The 7162-nt window shown below is 48.3% G+C and overlaps 1 long non-coding RNA gene across 1 annotated transcript; it reads left to right on the forward strand.

Annotated features, from left to right (window-relative positions):
- The first annotated feature begins 1114 nt into the window (after positions 1-1114).
- On the forward strand, positions 1115-6360 carry LOC149122828 (uncharacterized). The gene is made up of 3 exons (XR_016219403.1): positions 1115-1630; positions 1753-1877; positions 5990-6360. It is a non-coding gene; the product is annotated as an uncharacterized LOC149122828 (long non-coding RNA).
- The last annotated feature ends 802 nt before the right edge of the window (positions 6361-7162 follow it).

Genomic DNA, 7162 nt, shown 5'->3' on the forward strand with positions numbered 1-7162 from the left:
TGTGTACCTGGGAAAGAGCGAGAGTTGGCCCACGTGTTTGGGCCCCTGCCACGTACATACGAGACCTGGATGGAGTTCCTGGCTCCTGGCTTCCGACTGATACAGACCTAGCTGTTGCAGCCGTCTGGGGACTGAACCAGCAGATGAAAGATCTCTGTGTCTCTCTCTTTCTCTGTCACTCTGCCGTTCAAATAAATAGGATAAATCTTCTCCCCAAAAAAGATAACTTTATTTTGGTGCAAAATGTGTTGAAATCTTTGCAGTTTTTTCATAATACATTTTCCCCTCAGCATTTGAAGACCTCTCATATGCATGGATTTCAGCTTTTTTGTGCACCAAAATAAACTCATTTTTTAATTCCATCTTTTGCCAGTTTTTTTTTTTTTTTCCAAGTCCCCTTGTACTAGCACGGTGCTGAGCTGTAAGTGGATCTGCTGTTCCTGGCCTCCAGCCAGCAGCCTGGCACCAGCTGCCCCTGGCCCCACGTGGGCAACTTGAGGCCTAAGGAAGGATACAGCCACAACCCGTTTACCATGTGCCATGTGCTAGCTGACACTGGTTGTAAAGATGTGCACTAGACTGTGTGTGAGGCTGGGAGTGGCGCAGAGAAGCGAGCGATTCATTTGAGCTGTAGCATTGGGCCACCCAGAAGTGGTGATGCCCTAGCCGGGGTTTCAAAGGATGACCAGGAGTTCTCCAGGCAGCCGAGCAGGGCAAGGGCAATGATTGGGCACAGCTGCAGCATGCGTGGGAGTGACAGGTAGAAAGGGATGTGCCTGGGCAAGGGGTTGCAGGCTCCATCCTGGGCAGCCCGAGAGCTGAGGATGGTCGGGTTCTGCTGGCTTTTGAGCACTTGCCACAGTTGCTCCTTTGGGCTTCTCTCCTGTCACTGCAAGGAAAACCTCATAGGATCCCCCCTCCCTCCCTCTCCACTCCCTACTGCACTGTCCACACAAGCAACAGCGGCCACCCAAAAACACTCAGCCCCGCTTCACCCGCAACCCCTGCACATCTCAGAAGCTCTCCACCTTCCCAACCCCCTGGGGCTCCCGCCTGCCCCACCCCATGCCCACGGCGTCTCCCTGCCCACCTCTCACCCCTCGCTCACCTGGCTCCTGCAGCCATGCTGGTCTCCTGGCTCTGTCTCACGGAGGCACACGCGTACCCCAGAACCCGGCTGTCACTCTTCCGCCTCCTGGGAAAGCCGACTGCCCAAATATTCACCACCTTCTCTCCCGACTTGTCCGGCCTCGGCTCACTTTATCCGAGACAATCCTATAAATCATGGCAATCTGTCTCCTGCACCCGCCTCCCTTCTCCTCCACAGCCTTGATCACCACTTGATGCACTGCACCTGTCTGCGGGTCTGCCCCCGCGGAACGGGAGCCCCACCAGGCAGTCAGAGGGTTTTCTTTATTCCGTGGAAGTTAATCAAGACATACCTCATTGCTGTTGTTGTTTCTCTAGCTGTAGACACAGGCTGCAGCATGATGCCCCAAACCCTTCCCTACTGGTTCACATTTGAGTTGCTTTTTGCTTTAAGCTCTGCTGTGTTAGAAGCAATTTTGCAACCACAGGTGTTAGCACATCGTGAGCGAGAGTCCCAAACATGAAATTGCTAGGACAACAGGTAAGCGCACGGTGTTAGTTTGTTAGAATGTGGTCCTAGGGGGATGGTCTCTGCAGCAGGTGTGCGGAGACCCACCCCACCCCACCCCGCCGTTCACCTCCTCCCATCTGCTTCTGTCCCAGGTCTTTGACCTAAGGCTTTTTCTGGCCAGCAGAGCTTGTTCTGTCTGTTCAGGAGCCATGGAACGAGTGCCGTCCGAGCCCACAGGAGTTACTGGCTAACGACCTGAGTTCCTCTGCGTTCATTGGTGAGTTAACTCTGACCGCCTGTGCCACGCAGGATCCCAGCCTTTCCCGTTGCCCGTGGTGATAGCTTGATTGACAGCACACCCATCATTCACTTCCGCCCCTTCCTTAAGCCCCTGACCTTTCTGAGAATCCCTCCCAAATAAACCCTTGCAGTTAAAGCCTCGTCTCAAGGGCTGTTTCCGGAGACCCCAATAAGACCGTGAAAAAACTAAAAAAATACAGTTTACTATTCTGTAAGCGAAGGTGATGATGGACATTTTTGAAGTATAACAAAGTAAACAGCTTGCCTATTTCAACCTCCAGTCTTTCCACTCAAAGACCATGGCTCCCCACAGTTTTCTTTCCAGAGAAAGCTGTGATTTACAAACATATATGCACACATCCTTTTGAATTAGTTAATTAATTAATTTGCGAGGCAGAGAGGTAAGGAGAGACAGGCAGAGCTGCGGATTGCTGGTTCACTCCCCAAATGTCCACATCCCCCAGGGCTCGGCCAGGCCAGAGGTGGGAACCTAGACCTCCATCAGGCCAAAGTGAAGCAGCAGGTAGAAGATCTGTAATCTGTCTCTTTGCCTTTCAAAAAATAAATAAATGGGGCTGGCACTGTGGTGTGGTAGGCTAAACTTCCACCTTTGGTGCTGGCACCCCATATGGGCACTGGTTCATGTCCTGGACGCTCTTCTTCCGGTCCAGAGCCCTGCTGATGGTCTGGGAAAGCAGCAGAAGATGGTCCAATTCCTTGGGCCCCTGTATGTGGGAGACCCGGAAGAAGCTCTTGGCTCCTGGCTTCGGATTGGCGCAACCCCCGGCCATTGTAGCCATTTGGGGAGTGAACCAGCAGATGGAAGACCTTTCTGTCTGTCTGTAACTCTACCTCTCAAATAAATAAGAAAATCTTTAAAAAATTTTTTTAAAGTTTAATTGAATAACAGAATTGCGGGTTCAATGGATATGTGCATTTTAGTTTATCTCTGTTTTTTTAAATATTGCTCTTTTCCCACTTCAAATAGGTCATACTGATTTATTCCTCTCCTGACTGTGCACAAATGTGTTTGCCCACTGCTTCTCCAAACATTTGGATACTTGTAATACGTGGCGTGAGATAGATATTTCATCCTCTCATTCTGTATATCTTAGGGTGTCTATTCACGTATTTACTGTCATTTATGGTCCTGCCAGCAATCATTTGTTCATATCCTAGAGCCTTCTTTTACTGCTTCATTTGTCTTTTTGTTTTTGTTTTATAAGAGCTTTTATATGGTCTACAGCTACTAGTCTATGAGGCGGATACTTAATATTTTCTCTCATTCTGTGATTTTTCTTTTCTTTTGTTTATAATGAAATATTTTCTTATGCAAAAGCTTTTGATGATTAAATTGAGCCTGTTGATTTTTTTTTTCCTTTCTTCCTGATTTCTGGATTTCATGTTGTGCTTAATGGGTCTCTTCTGCCCCAGTTTTATAAAAATAGCTGTCTCTGTTTCTCCTAGTGCTGGAATGGTTCTTTTATTTTCACATTTATATCATTAATCCATCTGGAGTGTATTTCTGTGAATGGTGCTTGTTGGAAGAACTACAGAGAAATGGAAGCACAGTGGGGAAGATGGGCCTGGCTTAGACATACTGAATGCGTGGGTGGTGACTCAGGGGGTTACCATTGCTGGAGACCTGCGAGGGGTTTGCCTTCATGGGAAGGGGAGGTCCAAGGTCATTTTCCAGGACTGCTAGTGGTGGGCCTAAGCCAGCATGTACTGGCTCATGGGAGCCAATTTATTCTGTAGACCATTATGAGAAGTTAACTCCTATAATATTATCATCTAAATTATATTTCTAGAAAGGTAAAATGTTTAAATTCACCACCTCCAAATTATTTTACTATGTTATTATTATTTAAAAATTTATGTATTCAAATGACAGAGAGACAGAAAGAAAGGGTAAGGCAGAGACAGAGAGAGAGTGTGTGTGTGAGAGAGATCTGCCATCTACTCGTTCACTCCCCAAGAGCCCACAAATGGCTCCTGAAGCCAGGAGCCAGGAACTCCAACCAGGTCTCCCACGTGGGTGGCAGGGACCCAAGTACTTTGGCCACCATCCACTGCTTTCCCGGACTCATTGGCAGGAAGCTGGTTGAGAAAAAGAGGAACTGGGGCTTGAAATGGTCCTCTAGTATGTTTATTCCAGCATTGCAAGTGGCAGCTAGACCCGCTGTGCCACCGTGCCAGCCGCTGCTCTGTTGCAGTACTGCCTGAGGTTATTCACATCTACCATACCTACAGCTAACCTACCTGTAATGACTCATGCTGGTAGCCTGAATCAGTGCAGCGGGGGTATTTACACCAAGGGAATTGGCAGCTGCCACAAGTCCTCTTTTGCCTCTGGGGACTCAGTTGGAGTCCTCCACAGCCCACCATGGACTGAGTCCATCTCCAGATTAAATTTATTCAGAGAAGAGACAGGGATGTTGGGCAAGACATTGGAGCATCCATTAGGGAGTTAGACTTGTGGATAACGAAATCCCTTCCAGGTCTACCATCCGGTGATTCTGCAATATTAATTATTCCCTATAAATGCGTGGCCAAGGGCAGTTCAGCTCAGGAAAATCTGATTTAGAGGCTCTCTCCCGGGTCCACATTCCTAGCCTGGATCTCATCGTGGTGCAACTCGGGCCTTTGATGAGGCGTGCTCAGGATTTTCCCTATAACGTCTCGGATTTAGATTCCAGTGTGGCAACTCAGGACTATGGACAGAACGATTTACCGCCATTCATCTGTTTTCCATTTAACATTAAGTGTTCCTGAAACATTCGACTCTCTTCTAATGCTGTCAAAATAGCCACAACGTATTGACATTTTGACTCAGCTCCTTCCCTGTGACAGCTCGTATTTTATAGAGAACAAAAGTAGGTTGGGAGAAAGACGATCAGAGGATGGCTTTAGGATCCCACACCAACTTTTGAAAGAACAGAAGAACGTCTCATGCTAGTCAAAAAGAAAGACTTTTGTTTTTTCCTTCATAAATCCATTTTTCTAGGGAATTAAAATGCATAAAAATCAAAAAATGCCAAGATTCAAGAATCTGCTCTCTGATCTGATGAGAACGCTCTCAGAAATGAGACATGTGCTTTTTTTTTTTTTTTTCCTGTTTCAGTGTTTTAGAGAGAGAGGAAGCTTTCAAAGATGTTTAGCAGAAAGTCAGAATTCTTATTGAATCCATCACAGTAATGAGTTTTACACACTGTGCCTCCTGAAACAAAACCATCTACCATATTAATAATATTTTGGGGAGGAAGCATTTCACTTAGAGCCTTGATTCTTTTATATTTTTTGGCCTCATTTCACAGACAATCTGGCCTAGACATCATCTCGCAAACATGCCTCGCTAATTCTCAGCCGCTCTTCTTCCTACCTGGGATCTCATCATATCTCCTCTTTCTCACACAATCATTCCATTCTTCAAGATTCTCTACAGCATTTCCATAATTGTTGCCGAGGCTGGGGCGGTATAGCTCTTCTGTATTCACGACTACAATTTTCTGCATCATTCACTTCACACCTAATTATACCCTCTCTTGCACCTTGCATCCTGAGTCAGTTTCTACCGTCCACAGTTTTATCTCAGCAGGTGGACAAGAGGCCCTCACCCCGGAATGCGTAGGTCCCTTAGGACTTCAGGGGGTCATAGGTGTCGTGAAATCACGTGTCACATTTTGTGTATGACTCTTTATGCCTTTTAAGGGGCAGAAATCCTTGTCGTGCATCTGACTCCCAATGGGATTTTTGACCCAAGCGTCAGTCTCCCAGAGGAAAGTTACTCTGTGATATACTTTATTGTGTTTCCCACAGTCTCTGATACTCAGCAAAGCGACTGAGTGAGCACAGGACAGACCTGATGTTCCCACTTGTTTGCTGTCACTTAATCCTTTGTTTTCCAGTCTGTAGAAAAGGGGAAATCATGGTTCTGTGTCATCGTTGCTATAAGCGTCCATAGGATGACAGCTGCTTACACCTTTTGAAAAGTGTGGAACAATATGGTTCTGATAGCTCCATTTGAGACCGGCAAGGAGAGAACTCTTTGTTTTGAGAATTTCTTGTCATCTCTGTTAACTTTTCCAGAAACTTCTCTAGGAGCAGAACTGGGTGAATGTCTTCTACCTTGAGTCCAACTTCATTCACTTCCAGTACCGACTGGTGCCCAGGAGCTCATCAGTGAAAACTGCACCTGCCCTGGATACTACTTCCCATTCCTCGACCATCCTGGTCTCCTGATTCATTATCACTCTCGCCAGTGCTCTTCCTGTGATAATTCTTGGTGCCTCCAATATGCTTGCAGATGTCTCTTCCTGGACCTTCGATCTTCAAATGGTTGTGTCTTCTACCCACCCACTGCATGGTCACACCTCCACCTTGTCTTTACTGATCACAACATCCCTCCTGTCGGAGACAGAGACTGAATCCCCCAGAGTCTACATTCTACATTCTAACCCCCCGATTCTATGCATATGTCACACTATGTGGTAGGGAGGAATTCAGTTTGCAGATGCGACTAGGATTGCTCACCAGCTGGTCTTCAGTGAGGAGCACACCATGGATTGTGTGGGTGGATCCAGTAAACGACCCCAGTCCAGAGAGGCGGAGAACAGAAACAGAAGAGCAGAACCAGGCTCAGGGTTCTCCACCCCCTGCCGCTGCCTTGAAGGCAGAGGAGGAGGGGTGCCTGGGCCAGGGAAGCGGGGGACCTCTGAGCTGGACAGAGCCAGGAAGAGGGTTCTTCCCCAGAGCTTCCAGAGGGGGCGCGGCCCTGCCCACACCTTGACTGCAGCCCCTGGGACCTGTTCAGACATGCGGCCTCCAGAGCTATGAAAGAGTGCGTCGTGGGAACTGTGAGAACCTGTGACAGGAGCCGTAAGAGCCCGGCAGGCACCTTCCCTTGCAGGCTGAGGCTAAGGCGGCCTCCACCTGGCCCGTTCTCCTGGCTTTCCAGTTCACTTCCTCTAATCTCCAGCATCCCGACTTTCTGATCCCACTCCTCACTCCAGGGACTGCATGCTGCCTTGACTACCCCTCGTCCCACACGTGCCTGCCCTGCCCTGCCTACCTGACTCAGATCCCGTGACCTGGCGTTACAATCACTCGCCTGCACCCCTCCACTGTGCACTCTCCACATCCGGTCTCCCCTGTCCGCTCCAGCCACACACAGCCCTCCACGTTTGTCACTTGGGCCTGCCAGTGGAACACGGCTGGAGAAAAACACACAGCCAGTCTGATCGGTCGCCCTTCCAAGGCAGG

The sequence above is a fragment of the Oryctolagus cuniculus genome, chromosome 13 (genome assembly GCF_051225735.1).
Source record: "Oryctolagus cuniculus isolate XC-2025 breed Fujian yellow rabbit chromosome 13, ASM5122573v1, whole genome shotgun sequence".
Classification (NCBI taxonomy): Eukaryota; Metazoa; Chordata; class Mammalia; order Lagomorpha; family Leporidae; genus Oryctolagus; species Oryctolagus cuniculus.